Source organism: Carettochelys insculpta, chromosome 5 (assembly GCF_033958435.1).
Source record: "Carettochelys insculpta isolate YL-2023 chromosome 5, ASM3395843v1, whole genome shotgun sequence".
NCBI classification, from domain to species: Eukaryota; Metazoa; Chordata; order Testudines; family Carettochelyidae; genus Carettochelys; species Carettochelys insculpta.
In genome coordinates, this window is record NC_134141.1 from 48,110,675 (window position 1) to 48,137,346 (window position 26,672).

The window sequence follows — 26,672 nt, forward strand, 5'->3', positions numbered from 1 at the left end:
AAAACCTGAAATCAGGACAACTTTTCTGCCTCTGGGAACTGCAGAGACAGGGTCTAGCAGTGTTTTATTTGGCTAGCCAGCCCCCATTACCTGCAGTCAAAGAGCCAGGGCGGGGAATCAGCAGTGACATAGATATATGCTTCTCATAGGACCACATCTACACTAGGACTCATGCCACTATGTTGTTGTTTGGGGTACAAAAAAACACCCGCCTGTGGAACAAAAGATTTGCTAGCATAAGCGCTTATGTGCACAGCACTGTGTTGATGGGAGACACTCAGTTGCTAACATAGTTACCACCAATCATTCACCATTGGTTTATTAGGTTGACAGAAGAGCCACTTTGCATAACATGGCTACAAAAGCATTCTTACAGTGGTAGAGCTGAATCTGTACAGTTGTATCACTGTGAGCTTATAAGTGCAGATATGGCTTTGCTCTCTTTGTGCTGTAAATCAGGGAAGGTTTCTTACCCTTCCCTATAGGGATGCCAGGAGGTGAAAAAGCCAGTATGTCATTTAAAATCAGTTTAATCTTATCTAGGACTACCAGCACTAAAATCCTTATTCAAAAATGTGTGGTTATAGCGTGGCATCACTACAGGGAAGAATTAGAGTTCTTTGAGAGTTTTAAATCTATATCTTGTACTTAACAGTTGAATTTCTTCCACATGGGACCTTAACACTGAATTAATTGGTTTCATATAAAGCCTGTTTCAAGGAAAAGTACAGCTCTGTAATGTTTTTCTCTTTAATTTACTGGTGCATGTTCTTTACAATAATTCCATCATAACAAATGTTTGCTTGCGATTATATCACAATAATATGATTAGTAAAATTGTATCATACTAAAATAATGTCCTTTTACAATTACATACAGTAACCTCCTGATCTATGCTATTTCAACTCACATTTGTGTTAACATGAGTCAAAATCCTGCGGTTCACAGGGGCTGGGAACTGGCAGGAGTGCAGCTACTCTGCCAGCTCCCTACTTCAGCCCTCAGGTCCCCTGGCTGCGGGAAGACGGGCAGGCAGACAGCTGTGCCACCAAGGCTTCTCTCCGGCTTTCCCCAGCTGGGTGGGCAGAGAGCCGTGCTGCTGCAGATTCTCCCCAGCTCTCTGCCACTGTGGGAGCCAGGAAACTGGTGTGCTGGTCAGTTTCCTGGTTCCCTCCAACTTGCGTAAAATTTGAGTTATGCAAGGTTGCCAAGGAACGCAACCCTCATGTAAGTCAGGGGGACTGTTGTAACAATATTGTGTTAGTATTTGTTATTATCTACCTTTAAAAACACAGTGATTATGGACCAAAATTGAGTAGTAACGTTATGTGTCACAATTTTCTGGTACCCAACTTCAGACTCCTTACTTGGGCATGATTTGCAGAAAATAATGAGCACATGCCCTATGGCATTCAGTACTTTCTAAGAAGTCTGACTTCATGTAGCCATAATAGCAACATCAGATGCACAAGGCACCTTTAGAAATTGTGGCCCACATGGTAGCCACCCAAATTGAGGTGGTTGTTGTTTTGTATAGTAAAGTTTTGTTTTAGCTTTTCTACTAAGCGCTCCTGTGATTAACTACTCTAAATTACTCATTTGTGTACTATTAAGGCACTCATCTTCTTAATCCATTAGTTCCATTAAATTACTGTGTTTAAAAAAAAACCCACAAACAGAACAAAAATCATTCTAGTGAGCTTTATAAGAAACACAGGGAGAGAATCTCAGGTATTTTTTATATAGAAGTTCTTTCAATTACTTTTACCAATTATGTTGAATAGTAACAGAGAGGAAGCCGTGCTAGTCTATACACTATCAAAACAAAAAGCAGTCAAACAGCACTTTAAAGACTAGCAAAATAGTTTATTAGGTGAGTTTTTGTGGGACAGACCCACTTCTTCAGACCATAGCCAGACCAGATCGAGTCTGTTCTGGTCTGGCTATGGTCTGAAGAAGTGGGTCTGTCCCACGAAAGCTCACCTAATAAACTATTTTACTAGTCTTTAAAGTGCTACTTGACTGCTTTTTGTTTTACCAATTAGCTTTTTTAAACAATCCTTCCTACAATTATTGAAAACAATTGAAATCCCTTTTTCAATCTGTTCCAGCCTTATCAGAGAATATTGACTGCCTACCCTTATTTTATATTGTGACAGAGAGAAACCCGTGCTAGTCTATATACTATCAAAACAAAAAAAGCAGTCAAGTAGCACTTTAAAGACTAACAAAATAATTTATTAGGTGATGAGCTTTCATGGGATAGACCCAGTTCTTCAGACCATAGCCAGAACAGAATCAATATGTAAGGCACAGAGAACCAAAAATAGGAATCAAGGTGGAAAAAATGAAAAAAAATGATCAAGGTGAGCAAATCAGAGAATAGAGAGGCAGAAGGGGGTGCGGGGAGTCAAGAATTAGATTAAGCCAAGTATGCAAACGAGCCCCTCTAATGACCCAGAAAATTTGCATCCCAGTTCAAACCACATGTTAATGTGTCGAATTTGAATATAAAAGGGAGCTCAGCAGCCTCTCTTCAAAAAGTGTTGTGAAAATTCCTTTTGGGTAAGGCACAGACATTAACATGTGGGTCTGTCCCACGAAAGCCGATCACCTAATAAATTATTTTGTTAGTCGTTAAAGTGCTACTTGACTTCTTTTTTGTTTTTATTTTGTATTGTGGTTCCTGTAATGCATACAATTCACAAAAAGTCTTCATCTAACCAACTATGTTCCCTACTGAAGTTATTCACATCCTTAAAGAACATGTCTTTTCATCTGTATCACTTACAAAAACACCACAGATGCCTTGTTTTTTCTCATATGATTTTGGCACACATTTGCTTTTACCTCCACAATGAAGCCTTGCAGTTCTCTCGGACAAAGACAGTTTCTTTTTCCTTCCAAAGTAATTATATGCATCTCAAGGAATTGCAAATAAGTAGAAGAGAAGTTAAGGTCCTGCACATAACAGAGAAACAATCATCAGTAAATAGGAGATGCAGCACATAATGAAGGGACAGAATTGAGTGACAGAAATGATCAAGTCAGAGCAACTGTAACTGCATTCCTATGGGTGAGATGACACTCACAGCTACACAGACTTCTCAGGCTAGTCAGTACCTGTTTGTTATTTAATAGTCACTTTGGTATTGAATATGTTGTTATCTACTAAACAAAGCAAAGATGTCCTACTGGATACTCTACATAGGGCTACCCGTAGGCATATGTAGCATATGTAGCTGCATAGGGCAGCTGGTTATTTGGGGCACCAGCACCAGATTAATGCAGGGGCAGGGAACTGCCAGCCTGAGGGTCAGATCTCTGTGCTGTGTGCCAGAAGACCTGGTCCTTGGTTCCCATCCCACTGGGCTGGAGCCAAGAGCACCAGCTCATGGCAATCAAATAAGTTCCATCTGCTACCCTTGCCCGAAACTCCCATTGCCCCTGCCCCCCGCAGCTAAAGAGCCATTCTAGCAGCTTCCAAGAGCGGCACAGGACCATGACAAGCAGGGAGCCTGACTCAGTCCCACTAACCACCAAATGGGAGCTGGCCAAAGTAGGCGCTTTCACCCCAGCCTTGAGCCCCCTTCCACACCCTAACTTCCTGCCAGACCCCACATCTCTACACTTCCTTGTGCTCTGACCCTGCTCCAGCTCCCTAACTTCCTTCTAGATCCTATATCCTAACCCCAGCCCTTTCCTGCACTCCAAACCCCTTTGCTCCAGCACGAAGACCTCTCCTGCACTCCAAACACCTTCTTCCCAGCTATACTCCAGAGCCCACCCCTCAGTTGACATCCTCACTCCCTCCCACATCCCAGTCTTAGACCTCTGCTGAACTCAGAACCCCTGCTTTCTGGCTCCATTCTGGAGGCGAGGGGAAATGCTGAACCACTGCTTCTCCCCTCCCATGCATGCGATCACTTTGTTTTAAATGAGGAGAAGAAGTTTTACACAGGGTTTCCACAAATAACTCCAGCCCCACTTTTGGTCCTGACCGCTGGGAAGGCAGGTAAGAGCAGTTGACTCCCATACACTCAGCATGCCCTAGGAAGGGGCTGCATTCCAGAGCCAAATGTGCCAGTGTGCCACATCCTATTTGGCGGAGATAGTCCACGAGTCTCTGCAGGGAATGGTAAGCTTAGGTTTGTGTTGCTAAGAGCAAGTTGGATGTAGGGGCACCTGTTTAATAATACTGCATAGGATCCCATAAATCCTAATGATGACCCTGCATCTAGACGACTCTGGTCAGATTTCTGTCCACATACATAATGGCTGCGTCTACACATGCACGCTACTTCGAAGTAGCGGCACCAACTTCGAAATAGCGCCCGTCGCGTCTACACGAGTCGGGTGCTATTTCGAAGTTAACTTCGACGTTAGGCGGCGAGACGTCGAAGTCGCTAACCTCATGAGGAGATAGGAATAGCGCCCTACTTCGACGTTCAACGTCGAAGTAGGGACCGTGTAGACGATCCGCGTCCCGCAACGTCGAAATTGCTGGGTCCTCCATGGCGGCCATCAGCTGGGGGGTTGAGAGATGCTCTCTCTCCAGCCCCTGCGGGGCTCTATGGTCACCGTGGGCAGCAGCCCTTAGCCCAGGGCTTCTGGCTGCTTCTGCGGCAGCTGGGGATCTATGCTGCAGGCACAGGGTCTGCAACCAGTTATCAGCTCTGTGGATCTTGTGTTGTTTAGTGCAACTGTGTCTGGGAGGGGCCCTTTAAGGGAGCGGCTGGCTGTTGAGTCCGCCCTGTGACCCTGTCTGCAGCTGTACCTGGTATCCCTATTTCGATGTGTGCTACTTTGACGTGTAGACGTTCCCTCGCTGCGCCTATTTCGATGTTGGGCTGAGCAACGTCGAAGTTCAACATCGACGTTGCCGGCCCTGGAGAACGTGTAGATGTTATTCATCGAAATAGACTATTTCGATGTTGGCTGCACGTGTAGACGTAGCCAAGGAGTGGTAACTTGCTGAAGGCCCTGGCCCTTATGTAATAGAAATGCTTATTCTCCTCCTCATTCACTACACCCAGGCTAATAAATCTCAAGCTGCATTGGACAGAGATTTTGTCTTTGTATAGTGACAAGCCCAGTCAAGTGCTGCTGCTATTTCTAGCTTTTAAGCCCTCCTACTATAGCGCTATTAAGTAGTAATAGAAATGCCAACACTGCAATCATTTCTATCTTTCTTAGACTCCAAACGGACACACTTATGCTAGCTAGGTATATTTCTCACTGACCAGTGATGGATAGTCAACAGTTTGATAGTAAATTTTCTTTCGGGGTTCCTCCTTTTACCTCATCCTACTTACAGCTCTCATATGTCTCACAAGGAAAAACAGTAAAATGAAGGAACGTAGTTATGGAGGTTTTGATACTAAGGAAATGGGTGTAGTAGTAAACCATTAATGGAAAAAATAGACTAAATACAATGAAATTTACAAACTTTAAATTCGTGTACATGTTCTTGCTTTTTTTCCCTTTCCTTTATCACATCTCTTCATTTTCTTCCTCTTGTTTCCTACCAAACTTCCCTACCCGTATTCCTTCTTTTGTTGTCTATGCAACTTTATTTATTTTGTTTATATTTCTCTCTGTTTTTCTATATCTTTTATAAAAGCTTATTTTATCACTTCTTTATCTGTCTTTCTCCTCATTCCTGATATCTCTTCCTTTTTGCTCTCTCCTGTGTTCGCAGCAGTCTCTCTCCTTCCCTCTTCCACGGCCCTTTCCTCAATCTCTCTCTTTCTCCCCCATCTCTCTTTGTGCTTCCTGTGTTGTAGGTACACGGTCTCAGACTGCGGAGTTTTCAGCCTGGCTTCCCTCCAGCAGCTCCAGACTCTTTTGTACAGCAATGAAAGCCTTGTTCTTATTTTGGCATGATTGCGAGTAATTGGTGGGGGTAGGGATGCACGGGGGGGCTGGGTATGTGCTTGTGTATGCATCTACAAATAAGCAGCAGTGATTTTTCCCTACCTCTATTCTCCAATTTAGCTGAATCATGTGCAGTTTTAGAGTTTTATGCCCTGTCAGATTCATAGACAAGAAAGAATTTCATACCAAATACCATTTTGATCGCAGCACCCTTGGAAGAGAAAAACACATTGAAATTCATGAGACTGAAAGTGTCAGTGTGGGATAAAATACAATCTCACTAGTATAAACTGGAATTTATGGTTTTGTATATCTACAATGTGCCCCTGACTCTCAGGTTATGTTTGCTCAACGTACCCATATGTGTTCTGCTACTGGATGGACTGCTAGGTGAACTATGCCTATTAAAAAGAGACAATCGTCACTCTGTTGCTCGGCTCATGATCAGAGGCAGCTAAAAGGGAAAAGAGATTCAGCTCCTGAAACACTTATTTTTTGAAGTGGGTTTATTGTTCATTGGGTGAAATACAAAGCAGTTTGATAGAATTTGGAAGAAGGTTGATGAGGGTAGTGGGGGCTACAAAATCTGATAAATTTGTATTGCCAAATAGGGAGAATATGATATAGCATGAAACTTAATATTTGAATGTTCAAGTTCTTTTAAAAGTGCCTTGACAGAACTGGATTACTCCTGATACCAGAAAAATGACTCAAACACCTATTATAAAATTGTTGAATCTATTAAATTAGCCAGTAACACTTCACAGTGCAGAGGAACCCATTAGTGCTATAACTTGGTTGCTGAGCAGAGAAAAGCAGAGAAACTCAACCCTTAAATGATAAAGATGGTCTTAGTTCAAAATAACCAAACTCTGAGCTAGTGCATTTTCTGATCCTAATTAATTCCCTCGACAAATTAAAACTATGTAAGTGTTAATTTAATAATTAATTTAATTTGGTTTAATTTCATTACAGATTGAATGTTTCTAGTCCGGTACCTTCAGGACCTGACCAATGCTGAATGAGAGAATTTGCTGGACATTTCCTTAACATTTTTCTCTTGTTTTTAATTTAATATCTTAGCAAAATACTTGCTGCAGTGATACTTAGCCTTCTAGCTAGTCATCTATTATAGAGAAAATTTAATATCAGAGAGGTAGCTGTGTTAGTAGCTTTGAGAGCAACAAGAAGTCCTGTGGCACCTTATAGAATAACAGGTATCTGATGAAGCAGGTCTTTGCCCAGGAAAACTTATGCTCCAAAATATCTGTTAGTCTATAATCTATAAGTCTATAACAGGACTTCATGTTGTTCTAGAAAATTTAATGTAACTCTACTTTGGTCACTACAGGTTACATGCAATTTGATTCGTTCAAGTGAAGTGTTGTAGGAAATGCACCTTCTACTACCTGAAAAAAATGATTAATCGCAATTGCTCCTTAATTTGAAATCATTGATTATTAAAAGACGTACATGATAACTGCATTACGGTTGTCATTGTGTGACTCAGGGGATAGCAATGCCGCAAGCTATTTGTAACCTGTAGCAGCTATACTGCAACCTATAATTTCAGGACGAAAAATCCACCCCAGCAAAGATGACTGAGCAGTTACTATTGCCCAATAAAGTGACAGATGTATGATTTAAGATAAAAGAAAAAATAGTATCCTGAGGCTTTCCATGACAAATCAATTTTAACATCAGTACCTAGCAATTATGGCGATGGGTGCTCACAGAGACAGATGCAGCCATTTGTTATCTACTTCCCATTTATGTGGACTCACTTATATTGCTTTTACATTAAGAGGGCCATCTACCTTGACTCCCAAAGGACATATATGCTATCACCACTAAAGGTAGTCCTGAAGCAAACAGTTTGCATCTAGATTTGATGCAAACCAATCCAGTGTTTATATTTGTGTTTACTGTGTCAAATTAGCTGGTAATGTAGGGCCCAGGGGAAAGTTTCCCCCTTTACTTCATTAATTTGCATTGAGCCTGGAGGTTGTAGCTGTGATCTCCAGACAATTTTTATTCCTTTCTTTGGAAAAGGAAAGCTGTAAAAATTAAGAAACAGCTTTCTGGTCTGTCATCATCATGATATTACTTTGCTAGATCGACATATGGGGGAGACACTTAATTGCATGGGTGACTCAGGGAGGAGAAATAATATGCAAATTCACATCTTGATTCTTCTTATAAACTTCATTGCATGGATTTTGTGTAATGACAGTTGGAAGGGGAAGAGGTGGGACTGAACCCTGAGAGACGATGAAAGCTCTGTTCCATCAGCAGTGGAGAATCGCATGTACTCATGCTGATGTTAACTGCCAGATAATAAGAGCCCTGGAGCAGCACTGCAGTTCCATGTTACAGAATCTTCATGATTTTCAGCAAAACGTGTTTTTGCCATCATTTAAGGACATTCAATTTCCACATATGAAGCTTTGTTTTTGAAAAGTGACAGAAGGTGATACAGTATCAGAAATAGACTATGGACATGAGCCAAAACCATTGAAGACAACTTCTGCATTGGATTTAGATGCCAAATTTTGCTCTTTGTTACATCAATATATAGACAATCACGCCACTGAAAGGACAATCCAGGGAACTATAGACACGTCAGTTTTACTTCAAACCCTGGGAAAAGTAATGGAGGGGCTCCTCAAGGATTCCATTTTGGAGCACTTGGAAGAGGGAAAAGTGATCTAAAGTAGCCAACGTGGATTCACCAGGGGCAAGTCATGCCTGACCAGTCTAATTAGCTTCTATGATGTGGTAACAGGTTCTGTGGACATAGGGAAATCAGCGGATGTGATATACCTTGGCTTCAGCAAGGCTTTTGATATGGTCTCCAACAATATTCTTGTCCATAAGTTAAGGAAATATGCATTGGATCCTTGGTCTATAAGACAGGTAGAAAGCTGGCTTGACGGTTGTGCCCAATGGGTAGTGGTCAATGGCTCATTATCCTGATGGCAGACAGTTTCAAGCAGAGTGCCGCAAGGCTCAGTTCTGGGGCCAGTGTTGTTCAACATCTTTATTAATGACCTGGATGAGGGACTGGATTGCACCCTCAGCAAGTTTGCAGATGACACAAAACTAGGGGGAGAGATAGATATGCTGGAGGGTAAAGACAGAATCCAGAGTGACCTGGATAAATTGGAGGACTGGGCCAAAAGACTTCTGATGCGGTTCAACAAGGAGGAGTGTAGAGTCCTGCACCTGGGGCAGAAGAATCCAAAGCAATATTATAGGCTGGGGACCAACTGGCTCAGCAGCAGTACGACGGAAAGGACCTAGGGGTTATGGTGGATGAAAGGCTGGATATGAGTAAACACTGTGTCCTTGTAGCCAAGAAGGCTAACGGCATACTAGGGTGTATTAGGAGGAGCATTTCAAACAGATCTGGAACAGTAGTTATTCCCCTCTATTCTGCACTGGTGAGGCCACATCTGAAATATTGTGTCCAGTTTTGCGCCCCCCAGTATAAAAAGGATGTGGATGTGCTGGAGCAGGTTCAGCAGAAGGCAACAAAAATGATTAAGGGGCTGGAGTATGAGATCTATGAAGAGAGAGTAAGGGATTTGGGCATGTTTAGTTTACAGAAGAGAAGACTTACGGGTGATTTAATAGCAGCCTTCAACTTTCTGAAGGGGAGCTCTAAAGAGGAGGGTGAGAAACTGTTCTCAGTGGTGTCAGATGGAAGAACAAAGAGTAATGGGCTAAAGTTGAAGAGGGAGAGGTGTAGGTTAGATATTAGGAAAAACTACTTCACCAGAAGGATGGTGAAGTATTGGAATGCGTTGCCTAGAGAGGTGGTGGATTCTCCATCCCTCAAGGTTTTTATGTCATAGCTTGACAAGGTCCTGGCTGGGATGACTTAGTGGGGGTTGATCCTGCTTGAAGCAGGGGGCTGGACTAGATGACGTCCTGAGGTCCCTTCCAGGCCTAGGATTCTATGATTCTGCGATTTCACTTCCCCCTTTCTTCCCCATGTCTGGAACCATGAGCCCCAACCCCCCTAGACAAGAAGAATCCTTGGTTACTCAGAAACCCAAGTGCCCCAACCCCATTGCCTGGAGGAATGCCAGGCTGGCCTGAGGCCCATGCCCCACACACCTGTCCAAGCCCCTCTCCCCTGCCTGTAGGAGCTCTGGCTCAGCAAAAGCTGTGCTTTCATTTCCCAGACCCCAAGCAGCTTCAGGAGAAAGGGTTTTGTCCCAAAGAACCTTTTGATATGCCCTAGACAGATTCTGAGGAGGATGAGGTGGTATTTGTCTCTCAGGTTCCTGGGTTTGTCAGTCACCTTTCTGGAGTTCATGGAGATTATTGATGAACCTGGGAAGCTAACTAGTACATACTCCCTCCTCAGCCACCACAGAACCTGCTTTGGGTGTTAAAAAACAAAACAAACAAAAAAAATCCCTTGCCAAACCTGCAGCTAGGGATCCAGTGGCTGCACCAATGCAGGGGATGGCTGAGCCTCCCCTGGCCTATTATGCCTTGAACTCTGGGCTATAAGAGGTAAGATGGTGTATTTATTCATATTACAGCAAATCATAGGAAATAATTCAGCAAAGGCTTAAGGTTCTGCTGTGTCTGAAAGCTTTTTTCAGGGCCAATGCTGTCCATATTTCTATAGGCATTAAAATAGATGTAGAATTTCCAGAGATGCTCCACAGAATTTTAGGCCCGTGTCTATTCTCTGTAGGGCAAGTTTTATTGTAGGGTGGCCTACATATTTCTGTTTTGTTTTCTAGCTTTATTATTCCTGAAGGTTTTTCTTTTCCCTACAGTAATGTGAGGCAATAGTGAATAGTGCAAAATATGCAAAAGTCCCAGGTCTGTTCTTCTTTTACATCCCAGTAGTTGCCATTGAAGTAAGTGGATTTTTATTAGTATAAACTTAAGAAAAAAATGTTGTTGTTTCGTTTCGTGGTCCAGCCATACATGGTCTCCAAAAGTTTGGTCAGGAACTTAGTATACTTGAAGAAAATTATGCAGAATTATGAGGCCAGACTATATACTTACTAATATTCAGCATGAAGGAGAACATGTCTCACCATCTCCAAAATCAATCACGTGACGAGATTAAAACAAGTATGGCAAGAATAAAATGAAGTGAAGTTCACAGCCCTCCGTTTGTAAGAACAGCCTTTTAGTATTCTGTGGCTGCAACTCAATGAAGTATGGTAATACTGTTGCATCTGCCAACTGCTGTCAGACATTTGAGCACATTTGTTTCCTGGTGGCTGGACTAAGTAGGTCAAAAAGATTGTTTGGGTATAATTTGCGTATGATTTTTCCTCTTGCTTTTGCAGCCCAATTTACAGATTTAATCCAAGGATTTTATAGACGATAGAAAACAACTATTCCACGTGGGACATAAGAGACTTCCATGGCTGAGCCATTTATATAGGCACCTCTCTCCAGGGTGAGGCGTTTTGCAAACGGTGTGGGGGAAAGCAATATTTCCATTTTCCAGATTACCCCACCCCCTTTCTTTGTTGTGCATAAGAAATGAGTTTGCAATTATTCATAAGAAGTGAGAATCGGATACTCAGTTTATATAGGTCAGTGTAGCTCCACTGATACCCAATCTGGAAAATGAGGCAGACATTAATGTGATTTACCCACATTTCCAATCATGAGCCAATGACTGCAGTGGAAGTGTAATCCCAGGTCTCCTGGCCCTCCCTGCTCGTGCAATATCTACTGACTACATTACCTGTTTGGGCAATGATCATGGCAGGAGCTGAGAAAGCCTGGCATATTGTTTCCCAAACTCAGCGGCGTGCCCCCCGGGGCGGGGGGCGGGGTGAAGAAATTCCAGAGGGGTATGAGGTGATCTGTCCCCCACTTCATTCCCCCCACCTGAAGAAAAAAGCTGGCCTTTGCTTCCAGCTCTCAACTCTGCTATTTTACATGAGCGACCCAGCACAGACACTATAAAAAGCAGGCAGCTGGCAAAGACCCATGTGGCGCTAATTACCTCCTGCAAAGGTGAGTGAATGTGGGTTTGGGGGAGGAGGTGGAAGATGGAGTGAGAGTGGGGGGATGGTGGTGCCTGACTTGGGGGAGTGGAGGGGCTTGGGGGTGGCCATGGGACTCGGGCAGCTAGCTTGTGGGCTCAGGGTGGTAGGCAGATGGCTGGCCCTGGCAGCGTGGGGCTCAGGAAGCTGATCCCAACAGCATGTGGTTTAGGCTGGTGGGCAGGCAGCTGGACCTGACAGCACAGGGCTCAGGCGGGCAGCTGGGGTGGCTGCTGGGTGGGCAGCTGGCCCCAGCAGTGCAGGGCCCCAGTTGCTGGTGCAGGGGCTGACCCTAGCAGCTGGCGGGCAGTTGGCCCTGGCATAACGGCACTCAGATGGGCGGCTCTGGCAGCTCAGGGCTCAGGCAGAAGGGGTAGCTGATGCCGGCAGCTTTGGCAGCTGGGACAGCATTCAGGCAGCTGGCCAGCCAGGGCTATACCAGGCACCCAGAAGGGGCCAAGAAAAATGATTTGTACTCATTTTTAATTTTAAATAACATTTTTATATCAAGTTTTTGTGTTTATTTTAAATTACAAATTGAATTTTTTGATAAGGTGGGTTGGATGATGGTAAAGAAAAGGTGGGGGGGTACATGAGGGTTTCTCAAAAATCAAAAGCTGCGGGGGGTGATGCCGGAAAGTTTGGGAACCATGGCCTGACACAACAGATTGTCAACACTTTGCTGGATTTGCTTTGTTTAAAAAAATTATAAACCAAAGCACTTTAGAAGTGACAAACGCTGCTTCAGTAATTCACTCCTCAGAAGTAGGAAATGCTGTATGGTTACTGGGATTTAGCTGTTTCTCTCGGACGTTGCTAAATATAGTTTTAAAAAATCCTGAATTTCTAGCACACAGAATTCTATTATTCTCTCTGAACATGCAGAACGTGCTAATTTAAACTTTAGAACTCAGTAGTAGTACAAAAAATGAGCCTTCATTTTTCCATTTGTACATTACATTTTACGCATATTTAATATTCCACTAAATTTTCCTCACCCCTTGTCACACATGAACAATGAGAAATAAAAATGTGCAGTATTGTGATGTAAATTACAAATTTGGCTTCAAAAAATCTCTGAAATCCCTCTTGAGAGCACTGCATGTGTTCTGGTTTTGAACAACCACTGAATACCCTCAACACCAAAGGCCAGAACCAAAGCTGCTTCCCGCTCCGCCACTGGTGAGAAATAGGCTTAAAACCATCTTAGAACCTGTGGGAGATTCCCCTAGAATCTGCTGTCAATACTAGCCCATGAGAAAAGGGAGTCAGTTGTCCATCCCTGTGCTCTGACAACCCTGGGCTTGGATCTAAGGGCAGCCACGTGATGATGGGGGCTGTCCTAGTACTCATGAGCCCACGATCAGAGGAGATCAATTATTTTTGAACACCCACTTTCTGAGTTGTATTAGCAGCCCAAAGAATAAACACTAAGATCCAGCCCCATGAGCAATTATAGGCTACGTCTACACGTGCACCCAACATCGAAATAGCTTATTTCGATGTTGCGACATCGAAATAGTCTATTTCGATGAATAACGTCTACACGTCCTCCAGGGCCGGCAACGTCGATGTTCAACTTCGACGTTGTTCAGCCCAACATCGAAATAGGCGCAGCGAGGGAATGTCTACACGTCAAAGTAGCACACATCGAAATAGGGATGCCAGGCACAGCTGCAGACAGGGTCAACGGGCGGACTAGCGCTTCCGGGGCAACAGCTAGCCACTCCCTTAAAGGGCCCCTCCCACATACACTCAGCCTGCACAGCACGCGGTCTGAGGAGCCATATAGGCACACAGACCCCGGGCGCCGCAGTCATGGACCCCCAGCAGCAGCAGCAGCAGCAGCAGCAGCAGCAGCAGCTAGAGGTCCACCCAGCCCTCCCGGCAGGAGCAGGGCTTGCCCTGGCTCATGCCATGTGGGAGGCAGCTGACTACCTTCTTGCCCCAGGGGAGGAGATGCCCCTAGGGCAGCTGGGCTCAACCCCTACCCCTGCAGCACCCCGCTCCACCTCCCGCCTCACACGCCGGCGGCTGTGGAGCTACCCCACCAGCACCGACTGGTGGGAGCGGCTGGTGCTTGGGGAGTGGGACGACGACCACTGGCTCAGGAACTTCAGGATGACCCGACAGACATTCCTGGAGCTGTGCCAGTGGCTCACCCCCGCACTCACGCACCGGAACACTGCCATGCGGCGTGACCTCCCTGTGGAGAAACGGGTCGGCATCGCTGTCTGGAAGCTGGCCACTCCAGACAGCTACCGATCCATGGGCCAGCAGTTTGGTGTCGGAAAGGCCACCGTCGGGGCTGTCTTCATGGAGGTAAGAGAACCCACAGGGGGAGGCCAGGCCAGGGCAGGGGGGCCAGGGCAGGGCAGGGCCACGCACACCCTGCTCACCCCTCATTGGGGCTGTCCCATGTGCTTTCTCTGCAGGTCGTGCGTGCCATCAACGCCATGCTCCTGCACAGGCTCGTGAGGCTGGGGGACCCACATGCCACTGTCGCCGCCTTTGCCACCCTGGGCTTCCCCAACTGCTTCGGGGCTCTGGATGGGACTCACATCCCCATCCGCGCCCCGCACCACAGTGGAGGACGATACCTCAATCGGAAGGGCTACCATTCAGTCATCCTGCAGGCCTTGGTGGACAGCCGGGGACGTTTCCAGGACATTTACGTGGGCTGGCCTGGCAGCACCCACGACACCCGGGTTTTTCGGAACTCGGGCCTGTGCCGCCGGCTGGAGGCGGGGACCTACATCCCCCAGCGGGAGATCCCTCTGGGGAACACCACCATGCCCTTCTGCGTCATTGCAGATGCGGCCTACCCCCTCCGGCCGTGGCTCATGCACCCCTACACGGGCCACCTCTCCGCTAGCCAGGAGCGCTTCAACGAGCGCCTGAACCGTGCACGCCAGGTGGTGGAGCGCTCATTTGGCCGCCTCAAGGGACGCTGGCGATGTCTCCTGACCCGCCTGGATGCCAGCCCCAACAACATCCCCCAGATTATGGGTGCCTGCTGCGCCCTGCACAACCTCGTGGAGAGCAAGGGGGAGACCTTTCTTCAGGGCTGGGCTGCGGAGGCTGGCAGGGCACACGTGCAGCCACCTGCTGCCCCCAGTCGGCAGGTGGACCCCGAGGGGACCCGGGTCCGGGAGGCCCTGCGGGCCCACTTCGACCAACAGGCCGCGGGGTGAACTCTGCCCAGGCCCCCTACTGCCCGCCCCTTCCTCCCCCACACTCCTGCCCCACCACCCACACCATGGAGCACCCCACCGCCCTCCCCCCACTTGTCCTGGAGAAATGACAGCACGAACTTGTGGGTGAACGTAAACGTTTTTTTTGTCTTAACGAAATTTTTTTTTTTTTGTAAATAAATAAATATGTGACACACAAACCAAAAAGGAGGAACAAACGTTCAACCAAATCAAGATGGGCACAAATAAAACAATACAACCACAAAGCAAATAAAAGTGTGCGCCATCAACAAAAAAGAAAAGCAGGGAGGAGAATGGGGAGAACTATTTACAGGGGGGGGACGGGGCAAACGGGGGCACCAAAATAAAGCAGTCCAAACTATGTACAACAAGGGGGGGGCCACGTCCCGGGCCCCTCGCCTCTACAGCCCAGCACTGGGCGTGCCCGGCCGGGAGCCCCGCCGTGCCTGCAGTCTGGTCCGCGGCTGGGTGGGAGCGGGCTGCAGCGGAAGGTATCGGCGCCAGCGAGTCTCGGGTGGCTCCAGGGGTCCCTCGGCGCTGTGGCCCTCGCGGGGAGGTGGTGGGGCGACGGTGGACGGCCCGGCGATGGCTGGAGCAGCTGGTGGTGGGGCTGCAGGAGCAGGCATGGCGGGCGGTGGCTCGGCCGGCGCGGCATGGGGGGCCAGGTAGTCAACCAGCCGGTTGAATGTCTGCATATAGGCCCCCCACGCCTCCTGGCGCCAGGCCAGCGCCCGCTCCTGCAGCTGGAGGTGCTGCTCCAACACCTCCAGCTGCCGGCAGAGGATGGCCAGCAGCTGGGGGTCCGTTGCCGCCGCTGGTAGTAGGCGCGGGGTCCGCCGTCTTGCCCTCCGCGGGGCCGGTCGTTCCTCCACCGAGGGGCTGCCCTGGAGCAAGGGTCCCGGAGGGCTCTCCGGGACAACCGAGGCCTCGCCGGCGCTCTCTTCCGGTCCTTCAGATGGTGCAGGTGCAGGTGCAGGACACAGGAGAGGAGTGGGGAAAGAAGAATGGAGACAGGCGTTAGTGTGGGCCCTGAGCCGTGGCCTTTGTGCCCCCTGCCCTGTGCTGCAGGTCCCCCATCCCCGTCCCCGGGAGATGCTGCTGTGATGGATGGGGTTCAGGGGTCCCCCTGCCCTGCACCCCGTCCCCTGGTGGGAGCGACTCTCACTTCACCCCGCAGGGTCTGAGAGCAGGAGAGCTTTCTTAGGCCACAGATGGCCAGTTTCTGGCAGGAGTGACAGCACCAGCTGTCGGAAGAGACAGTCCTTCCAACCCGTCGTGGGGAGAAGACCCCAAGGGGGGCCCCTCTGGGATGCAGCTTTCCCCGTCCTCTGGCTGGCTGCCTACCAGCTCTCCCTTCCCCTAGCCTCTACCTGTGGCCCCCGCCCTCGCCCCCCAATTCCAAGCCAGCTCGGCTCCTCCCTCCTGTTTGTTCAGGGCAGAGGTGTCACCTGCCAGCTGTAGCGCCAGGATCCTCCTTTGGCCCTGGGAGCTCCTCGGCTCTTGTGGCTCATATGTAGCCTGAGTCTCCCTTTGGCACTCCCCCCACTCCATCACATGCTGCTGCTGCGGGGTGTCCCACCCCCTCCGCCCGGGGGCCCCTCGAGGTTCCGCTCCCCCCTGGCCCGGGGATGGGGCATGGCACTGTCATGCAGGGTGGGGGGGGGTCAGGGGCTGATGGCTGCAGTGGTGTGAGGGCCATGGCCCTGGTGTCCTTGGGGCCATGGCCATGTGAGCGTGTGGGGGGCCCTGGACACATTTCTGTTACCCCAGCCCCTCAAGCCCCGGGGTGTCCACCAGAGAGGGGTACCTACCTGTGGGTCCGCTCCCACGGTCCAGAGATCCCCGGGGGTCGGAGGCCCTGCTGCTGCTCCGGGATGGCAGGAGGAGGATCTGCAGGCTGGATTCTGCAGAGGAGGAGCCCCCCTCCTCCTCCTCCTGCTCCTCCTCCTGCCGCGATGTCCCGGGGATGGCCTCCGGGGGGGGCCCCCGGGGTGCGGGGCTTGCCTCCGGGTCGGACTCCGGCTGCAGGGCCTGTTGGGGCTCGTCAGCCGAGGTGTCAAGGGCGGCCGGAGGGGAGGAGGTGTGCCGGGAGCCCAGGATGTCCCTGAGCTCCCTGTAAAAGGGGCAAGTGACGGGGGCGGCCCCAGATCGGCTGGCCACATCCCGGGTCCGGGCATAACCCTGCTGTAGCTCCTTCACCTTACTCCGGACATGGTCCGGAGTGCAGGCAGGGTGACCCCGGGCAGCCAGGCCATCGGCCAGCCAAGCGAACGCATCCGCATTCCGCCTCTTGCTCCCCATTACCTGGAGCACCTCCTCCTCGCTCCAGAGCCCCAGCAGGTCCCGCAGCTCGGCCTCCATCCAGGAGGGGCCCCGCTGCCGCTTCCCAGACTGGCAGGTCTTCTGGCTGGCCTGGCTGCCCTGGCTGCCCTTGGGGGGGGTCCCCTGGGGGCGCTGGGGGGGCTGCTGGGCAGCCATCGCCGCTGTCAGGGGCTGAGGGCTGTGCAGGCTGCCCGCGTGTGCAGGCTGCAGGCTGCACGTTGCCTCAGCTTCCTGCAGTCAGGACGGGGGAGGGGACCTTTAAGGGGCCGCTCCACGCGGCCACCAGTGAGCTGAGGGGCTGGAGAGAGCGTCTCTCAACCCCCCAGCTGATGGCCGCCATGGAGGACCCGGCAATTTCGACGTTGCGGGATGCGGATCGTCTACACTGTCCCTACTTCGACGTTGAACTTCGAAGTAGGGCGCTATTCCTATCGCCTCATGAGGTTAGCGACTTCAACGTCTCGCCGCCTAACGTCGAAGTTAACTTCGAAATAGCGCCCGACGCGTGTAGCCGCGACAGGCGCTATTTCGAAGTTAGTGCCGCTACTTTGAAGTAGCGTGCACGTGTAGACGCAGCTATAGTGTGATTGCAAGAAATTATTCTGAGTCGATTCTAAACTGATTTCATTACAGATATACCACAAGAAACTTGATCTGAAATAGCTAATAAAAGAACATAACTGCATTGATTATTTCACTTGGGCTAACGGATATATGCTGCTATCCATTAAACCACAGCTTTAATCTGGCCGTTAGTTCATTCGTGGGGTCAGTTCTAATCAAATGTTGTTCGCAGCCGGATGAAAGATGACAGTGTCTGGAATCAAAGTCTCATAGCTGCTGGGAAGTGCTAACTGATCATGATGACACTATTTGTACCTGCCAGTATTTCACTGACCAAATAAAAATGTAATAATATAATTTAGACTTACCCCAATCAAGACAACACTTAAAGGAATTACCTAGAATTTACTAGCAGAGAATATGCCCAAAGGTATTAATACACTAGATGAATAATATTTTCACGTTGGCAAAAATAATCAATCTACTTAAACTTATTCTTTAATTAATAAATTACATGTAATTCCCATAGTTTGGAGCTCTCAATCTAGAAAGATTTGCCTGTGAATGAGATAATGCAAACAATCTGAGTGTGCACTTCCTTTGCAGTGAGATTGCTGGCTTTCTCAACTAGCACAATTTGCTCAAGCCAGGATTCCAGGCAGTTTTAGAATCTGTTCTCTTTTGCTTTTTCAGTATAAAGGAAGTTGTAACTGAAACCACACTGTCAGACTTTTTGTTCAGTTTGCCTGTCTCCTTACACCCATCAGTGCATAAAAGCTTCAGTGCTGTTGACAAATAAGGTAATTTTATAAAGCTAAAAAACAGAAAAAGAACACATTCCCCTTCTGGGAAAGCCTATGAACTACTGAAATTGTTTTGCAACCCTATAGTGAATTGTTAACTGATATACACTGAATGCTATAATATCAATGACAATGTGATATTACTCATTTATATAGTACCATAAACATGTGTGATGCTTTAGTAATGTAAAATAAAACAAGAGACCTCTGGGAGCTAACAGGCTAATATTTTTGTTTTGTTTTTGTTTGCACAGAGGCTTCCAGGAGTTAGCAACTAGTGCAATATTGTTGTCAGTATGTAAATGTCAGAGATTCAGCTGTGTCCAGGGTGAGAGGCCCAAATCTTTGTTTCCACTGGAAATTCGATCATGCATATAGCATTGCAGGTGCTGCTCGATGTAAACTGTGAAGTTGCTAGGGATGCTAGTATGACATTGTGGGTACCTCTCCACTTGCATTACTCTTTCAAAAGAGGCATGCAAATGAAGGAAATTGAAAATGCAAATGAGACACAGATTTACATACCTGGTACCTCATTTGCATATTCTTCTTTCAAAAGACCTTCTTTTGAAAGAAGAAAAGCAGTGTAGCTGTGGCTTTTTCGGAAGTAAAATCCATCTTCGAAAGGACCCTTCTTCTCCACATATTTTGAAGCATAAGCTTTAGCGGGCAAAGACCTGCTTCATCAGATGCATGTCTGACGAAGCAGGTCTTTGCCATGAAAGCTTATGCTCCAAAATATCTGTTAGTCTAAAAGGTGTCACAGGACTTCTTGTTGTTTTTGGAGATACAGACTAACATGGCTATTCCACTGATGATTGCCTAGGGAACTTTTACTACTAAAATTTAGATGCTGAGTGAATTTAGGGACCTCTGAGGTTCAATGAGAAGTGCATGAATTGCTGTGGTCCCAAAGCTAGCACTTGGATGCCTAAAACAGGATGGAGATGGAGATGCCTAACTTATTTTGTGTATTCAGGCCCACTAAATTTACCATCAGAGTGATGCCTGTATAGAAATAATATGATGTCTTGTGGAGGTGGGCCCACGCATAATATAATAGGCACAAAGACAAAAGGAGTCTTTATCTTGAAAAAGGACTCCCTTCACCAGAAGTAAAGAGATCTGCTCACAGTCTCAAAAAACAAATGTACCTATTGAAAGGATCAGACTTTAGATTCAGAGTTATTTGTATATGTCCCTCTGGCTACTTGAACTTCCTACCTACATTGAGTGAAATTTAAAATAATTGTCACTAATTGATACAGAGTAACCCCAAGGATCTCAGTGCTACACAGGGGTAGGAAGTGAATGATATATGGACCCAGAAAATCTCTCACATGATTACTGTAGACTGGTGAAGGGGAGCCCCTGTCCTGCGGGCCGTATTTGGACTGTGGCTTGCCTGGATCCAGCCCCGGAGTCTCAGCGCTCCCCTCCCAGAATCCAGCCCATGGCAGGGTAGGGAGCACTGAGCCTTGTGAGCCAGAGCCAGAGTCATGCAAGACGGGGTCAGATCTGGCCCACGGGCTCTGTTGGGAGGCAGGAAGCAGTTCCACACAGTGCTGCAACCTCTCTTTGCCATTTCCCCAGCTGGGAAAAGGGGAGGTGGAGATGCAGCAGCAGTGCAGCCCGGAGGCTTTATCTCCCCACTCTTCTTGGCCAAAATTCCAGCCAATCAGAGCAGCAGAGGGCAGTGATGGGAGCAGTGAAGGGAGGATACAAAGTCATGTGCACCCAGGGGTCTACACTGGTAAGCAGCACCCTGCCCCCATGCCCCAGACAGCTCCTGTGCCTCCTCCCGCACAGACCCCCATTCACACCCCCTTCCTACACCCTTCCTCTCACCCTGACTCCAAACCCCCAAGCTGCTCCTGCCCCCTGCTTCCCAGACCCCTCTCCTCACCACCACCCAGACCCCTCTCTTCCACACCACAAACTTTCCTCCACCCATCCTCCCACTCAGACCTGCACCCTCTCCCACCCAACACCCACAACTTCTGGCCTGCTCCTGGACCTTCCTTCCTGCCCAGACCTTACACCCCAAGCCCACTTCCACCCATACTGAAGCCGCAGAGCCTGGAGGGACCAATGAAAAGTACTAGCCCTGTCCCTGCAAGGCTCGGGAGGGCTGGTGTCTGAGAGGAATAAGGGGAGCATTTTTTTTTCATTTTTTTTTTCAGTCAGGGACCATGCAATTGAGGTGTTTTTGTTTGTTTTTTTTGGGGGAGGGAGGAGCTTGCTTCTCATGTGTGCAACCCCTGACTGATTTGTCTGTAGAAGTTGTTGTCAACCTATTAGAACTGTCCAAGTGTGCTGTGGCATTTTGTAAATTTCCCCTCAGCACAGTTCTGCAAAGAGCCACCGCAGGGAGAAATTGGCAAACCCAGTGCGAGCTGGGACTCAAGCAACTGCTTAGATTTCCACAGAAATTTGATGCTCCTTCTCGTTTACTTACATCAGAAATAAAGACTTGTAAATAGATAACATAGGAAGAGTTATTTACAATAAAGATAGTAGTCCCACAGCAAACTGACTTTCTTCCCAGAACAAAAATTGTTTCCTTCATTTTGGGTCTTTGTCGCAACATTTTGCATGCTAATATGGGCCCTGACAACTTAATGGGCAAACAGGGCTGGCCAGAAAACAGGAATTCCCTTTTGAAAAACAAAAAAAAGAGATTTCAAAATTTGTTTTCATTTTTCATTGGAATAAAAACTACATCTTTTGACATGTTTTATCTTAACCATGCACCCCTGCCCACAAAAAATAGATGGCAGGATCCCAGAATAGCCAATAGGTCATAGATTAGGGCATTCCTTTGGGCTGTAGAAGTTCAAATCCCTCTCTCAGGTCAAATGAGCAGAAACTTGAACCTGAGTTTCTCACAGGGGAGGAAAGAACCTTAGCAAGTTGGCTAGTTGACAGGTTCTCTAGCTCTACAATTTTGACCAGAAATTGAACCTTGCACCTGGGAATCTTTACTGACAATTTTTTTATTAATACTTTAATACTTTCAGTAAAAATTTTGGGTCAAGGAATTAACATTTTTTGATACAAATTACTGAAAAATGTCTCGCCACAGCTGGTCCAAAGCTCACTCTATCAGCAAGAAGTGAAACCCCCAAATCTTCCTCCTTTTCAGACCAAATTTGACCCTGGGATGCCTATATCTACTTTCACTGAGAGCTGTGTGAGCTATTGGGAGAACTTGATAGGTAATGAATAAAATGAAAGTATTACACTGCGGAAACTGAAATGGTACAGAGCATTAACTTGTGGTGTGTCAGTTAAAAACAAATAAAATATAACCAAGAAACTAAATTCTCTTCTCTTTCACACTAGTGTCAGTTTAGGGAAAAATTCTATTCTGGGCTACACATCATATTAGGATTGTGGTTTATGGAGCTACATTAATTTAAGTACTGAGTGTAGAGTTTGTTCCAATATGCCAAAAGGAAGAATTTATGTTGGTTATTTATGTTGGTTAAACAAATTCAGCTTAATGTTCAATGCAAAGCAATTATTTATACATAAACCATTTAATGCAAACAAATGCAAGTTGTGAAAATTAAACGAGTCACACTACACTAGTAGAGGTCACTTGTAAACGTATTCTTCTAAGTTCTTTGCAAAATATCATTTTTTTCCAATGGGATTTTTGTTTGATTGGTTGGTTGCTTTTTTTATTTTGTTTTGTTTTATTTTTTACAGATTTGTAAGATAATATATCCAACCTGGATGATTTCCAGAATAAAAATATAACAATATTTTAGGAAGACTTTCATATGTGAAAAATCATTCCTGATCTCCTTCAATATGGCCATCAATGTGACAAAGCTATTCTAAATAAAGATTTTTTTTTTGTTTTGGTTTATAAGTAGTGAAAATTTAAACACAGAGCTGGACCAACAGAAAAATCTTGAAACTGAACCACTTTGAATTTTGGAAAGAGAGGAGAAAGATTTTAATTCACACTTCCACCCCCGAATCTGCCATTTACTTTTGTGTCTGGTTTGCAGACAGAAGGGAAAGGACCTACATCCTGATTTCAGATCACATGTGAACAAAATGTTGAAGAAGTGCACAAAAGAGTTTTGCATTGCTGAATCCAGTCTTAAAATTTATTTCTGATTTACATTCAATCCCAAATCCTACCTTAAACTTAATCTAGACCCACACACGGCTTTTTTTCTGTTCCAGATCTGCAACTATTATAAACTGGCACAATCCCACTGAGTTCAGTGGCACTGTGTGATGAGGACTCTACCCCCTTTAATAGCAGTGGGTAGTGGTCAGCCTACACTGCCACAGGGTATGTTCCTTTAAGGATTTGGAAAGGGCCAATATAAAGACTGAAGCCCCTATGGATTGACAACATCCCAGGAATGTGAAGTTAGGGAGGAAACCGCATAACTGTATTTTTAAGGGTGCAGAGAGGGTGGCCAGGACATTCATATCACACAACCAATTGGGAATGAGGTGAATAATGGAGACTCACATGTAGTAGGTAGTAAGAGAATGCTAGTAAACCTGCCGGCCCTGAGGGCTAAGTGATGCCAGCTGAGGAGGAAACTGGTTTGGGCACTGCAGGTGGTTAAAGTACATGCTGCTCCCAGAGGTGAGCTGGGGCTTCCTGGTTTAAGCCATCCTGGAGCTCAATGGTCTATAAAAAGAATAATGAATTATGAGGTGCATTCAGGAAGTGGTAAATATTTTTGCTTGTTGTTCTGGGACTGCTCTTAAAGTGAGCGTTTATTTTGAAACTCTGAGCACACTGGACGGGGATAGATATTGAGACTATGTCACATTTTAAGGCACTTAGCTTGCTTGTACCAAGTTCCTGTCTTTACTGTAAATTCCTTTAGCTGAAATTATGGAGCACTAAAATCGATATACTATCGATATCATAATATCATCATAACCTGACAGATGTAACATTCAGGTCGAATCTAAAATTTTGAATGAAGGGTAGTGAGGAAGTGCCATGTCTTTAAATCAACTCTATTAGCCTCCAGAGATGTTCCAAATGTGCCCCACAGTTCTCTGCTGCGGTCTCTTCCAACTCCAGTACTCTTAGGTGAGCAGGAATTAGGCAACAAGAAAACGTTTCGATTCGGTATCTGGAAGGCCGTGGCTGTAGGGTCATGCTTGTAGGAGAGGCTGAAAATCTTCTTTCTTTCTTTGCTATTAGCACAGCTGTGGGGGTCTGTGGTCCTGTGTCTATCTCTGTAGCTGGCTTTTCTTCTGCACTGTCTGGAGCCAGCCACTTCCCCCAGCACCACATGGCAGCTAGGCTGTGTGTGGGAATCATTCTTGTATGTTACGATAAGAAGCTTCTTTTCAGCTGTTTATATTTTGCCCTGACCCTGACATCCCCTTCTTTCCCTCCCTTGCCTCCCCAGAGGCACCAAGGAGTCTGGAACTTTCCCACACCCAGGGCTTGACCGTGAACCAATGAAAGGATGTGCTGAACATGCTGCCAGGCAGCTTGCATGTGGTGAGGGTCTTGGAGCCACCCAAGGGAAGTCTCCCTCAGCAGCTAAAGATACTTGGGGCAGACATCTATTTGGGGCCCTTACAGCTGTCCAGGGGAAGCCTCCCTTGGTAGTAAAAGATACTCAGTGCCTGGCAGCTATTCGGGGGCTTTGTAGCCATCCAGGGGAAGTCTCCCTCAGTGGATAAGATATTCAGGAGCTGTCAGCCCCCAGGGAAACTCTCTGACAGCTATGGTATTTGGAGGTCTTGCAGCCACCTGTGGAAGTCTCCCTCAGCAGCTAGATATACTCGGGGGCTGACAGCTATTCAGGGGATTTGCAGCTGCCCTGGGGAAGTCTCCCACAGAGGCTAAGATATGCTGGGGCTGGCAGCTGCCCAGAGAAAGCATCCAGCGGCTGTTCTATTCGAGGGTCTTGCAGCTGTCCAGGGGAAGTCTCCCTCGGCGGCTAACATTCAGAGGCTGACTTAAGAGCACCACATGCCCAGAGGCAGGGGCTGGTACCAGACTTGCCCTCCAATGGATAATTGTTAAAGGCTTCAAAGTGTACTCAGTCCAATATGGCAGCCGTTCCTGAGGCTCCCTCTCTGTCATTAATCCCTGGTTCCCTCTTACCTGTAGGGACAGGGAGTGCCATCAAAATTTGCTCAGATGGACATTCAGTGTAACACCCATGTGTACTTAGACATACATACCTAGATTATGGACTGGGTGAAAAGGTGCAAATTATTGCTCTGAAGATCTTCTTCGCCAGGAGGTCTAAATACAGAGCAAAGACTTTCCTCTGGGTCCCCTGGGCCTAGAGGCAGGAGGTGGGTCATGGGCTCCCAGTGGCTTTAAGAAAGGCCAGAGGCAGGCAGCATACAGCATTGATTACTGTGGACAGGGTGTCTCCTGGGGCACCTGGAGGTCTTTTTGGTTAACAGAAGGAAAAACTGTCACCAGAGTGACTGTCCATTGAGACCAAATTTTGTATGGGCTCAATCCAAAGGCCATTGAAGGCAATGTAGTAGCTCTACAATTACCACAGTTCTCCAAGTAAGGTTTGCAGCGACCAACCAAGCATAACTGATTTGATAATCCATTGCACTTGCAGTGTTTTGCTTGTGTTTACTGCTTACACCTACATTTCCAGATTTTGGAATGGATGCAAGGATGAAAATTTTTGTTCTGAGGATCTCTTTTGCCAGGAGGCCTAAACTCAGACCCAAGTCTGGGCCTGCTGATAATAGGGGCAGGTGGTGGATCCTGCCCTGGAGTGTCAGCAAGCAACCAAAGCAGACATAACTAATTCAGTGATCCATTGTATTTTCAGTGGAGCACCTGTGCCTACTTACATATACATTTCAGGTGCAATTTCTTGTTCTGAGATTTCCTTTGCCAGGAGGTCTAAACCAGATCCAAGCCTGGCACTGCTGTTAATAGGGGCAGGTGGTGGGTTCTGCCACAGAGCATTGGCCAGCATCCTGGGCCCAGATATAGCCCTGCTGGATCTCCTTCACCTTTGCTTTGACTTCCTCCAAGCTGCAGCATGGTGTGGCCTCGTTGCTCCATGGTGGTGCCCATCTGACGTGGGTTTGGGCATTACAGCACTTCACCCTGGGGTCCTGGAGTACATTGTCCTCACCCCAAAGGTCCAGGAGGGTCTGCATCTGTGACCTAGTCCATGAGAGACTCACCTCTTGGTGCTCCAGGCTGGCTCCTGGGACCCCTATGGATGATTCCTTGAAGGTCCAGGGAGTCTTGGGCTCCCTTCTGGAGTGCCATGTAGAACGCTGGCTGGAAAGGAGTGGGTGCAAGTGTGTTTGCACAACAGCTTGTAGCTCTGGTATTCACACACACTCAGAAATTTGTCACTAGAGTGGCTGGCCTTTGAGACAAACTTATTGATCTGAGGATCTTCTTTGCTAGGAGGTCTAAAGCCGGATCCAAACCTTCAAACTTCCAATGCTTTTGCATCCCATTTTGAAAACCTGTCAGTTGGGAAATGCAAAATCTTTTTTTTAACCTTTCTGAAGTGCTTTACTACTCCTCCCCTTCCTTCCCCTCAATTATAAAAAACACATCTCTTACACAGACAAACCAGATTCTGCCTGGAAAAAGGGATGTTTGGTTAACACGGCAAGGGAATGATGGAAATGAAATGTGACTCAGATGTCATCAGAGACCCACAGCCACTGGCAGGGCATTTTTTTTCCCATGCTGCATTAGTGAAAATACCCAGAATGCTACAGGGCTCAGAGAATTGTGGGATAGGATCTCAGAATACACTGCTGCAACAGTTGATTTTGGTTATGTGTGTGGCAGCAACATATTGATTTTGTGTGGAGGATATGGTAAGGTGAGGATGTTTGAAACT

General features: G+C 47.2%; 1 long non-coding RNA gene across 1 annotated transcript in view; it reads left to right on the plus strand.

Annotated features, from left to right (window-relative positions):
• LOC142013924 (uncharacterized) overlaps positions 1-26,672 on the plus strand; it is a 184,224-nt gene that overhangs the window by 105,189 nt on the left and 52,363 nt on the right. The window lies entirely within an intron of this gene.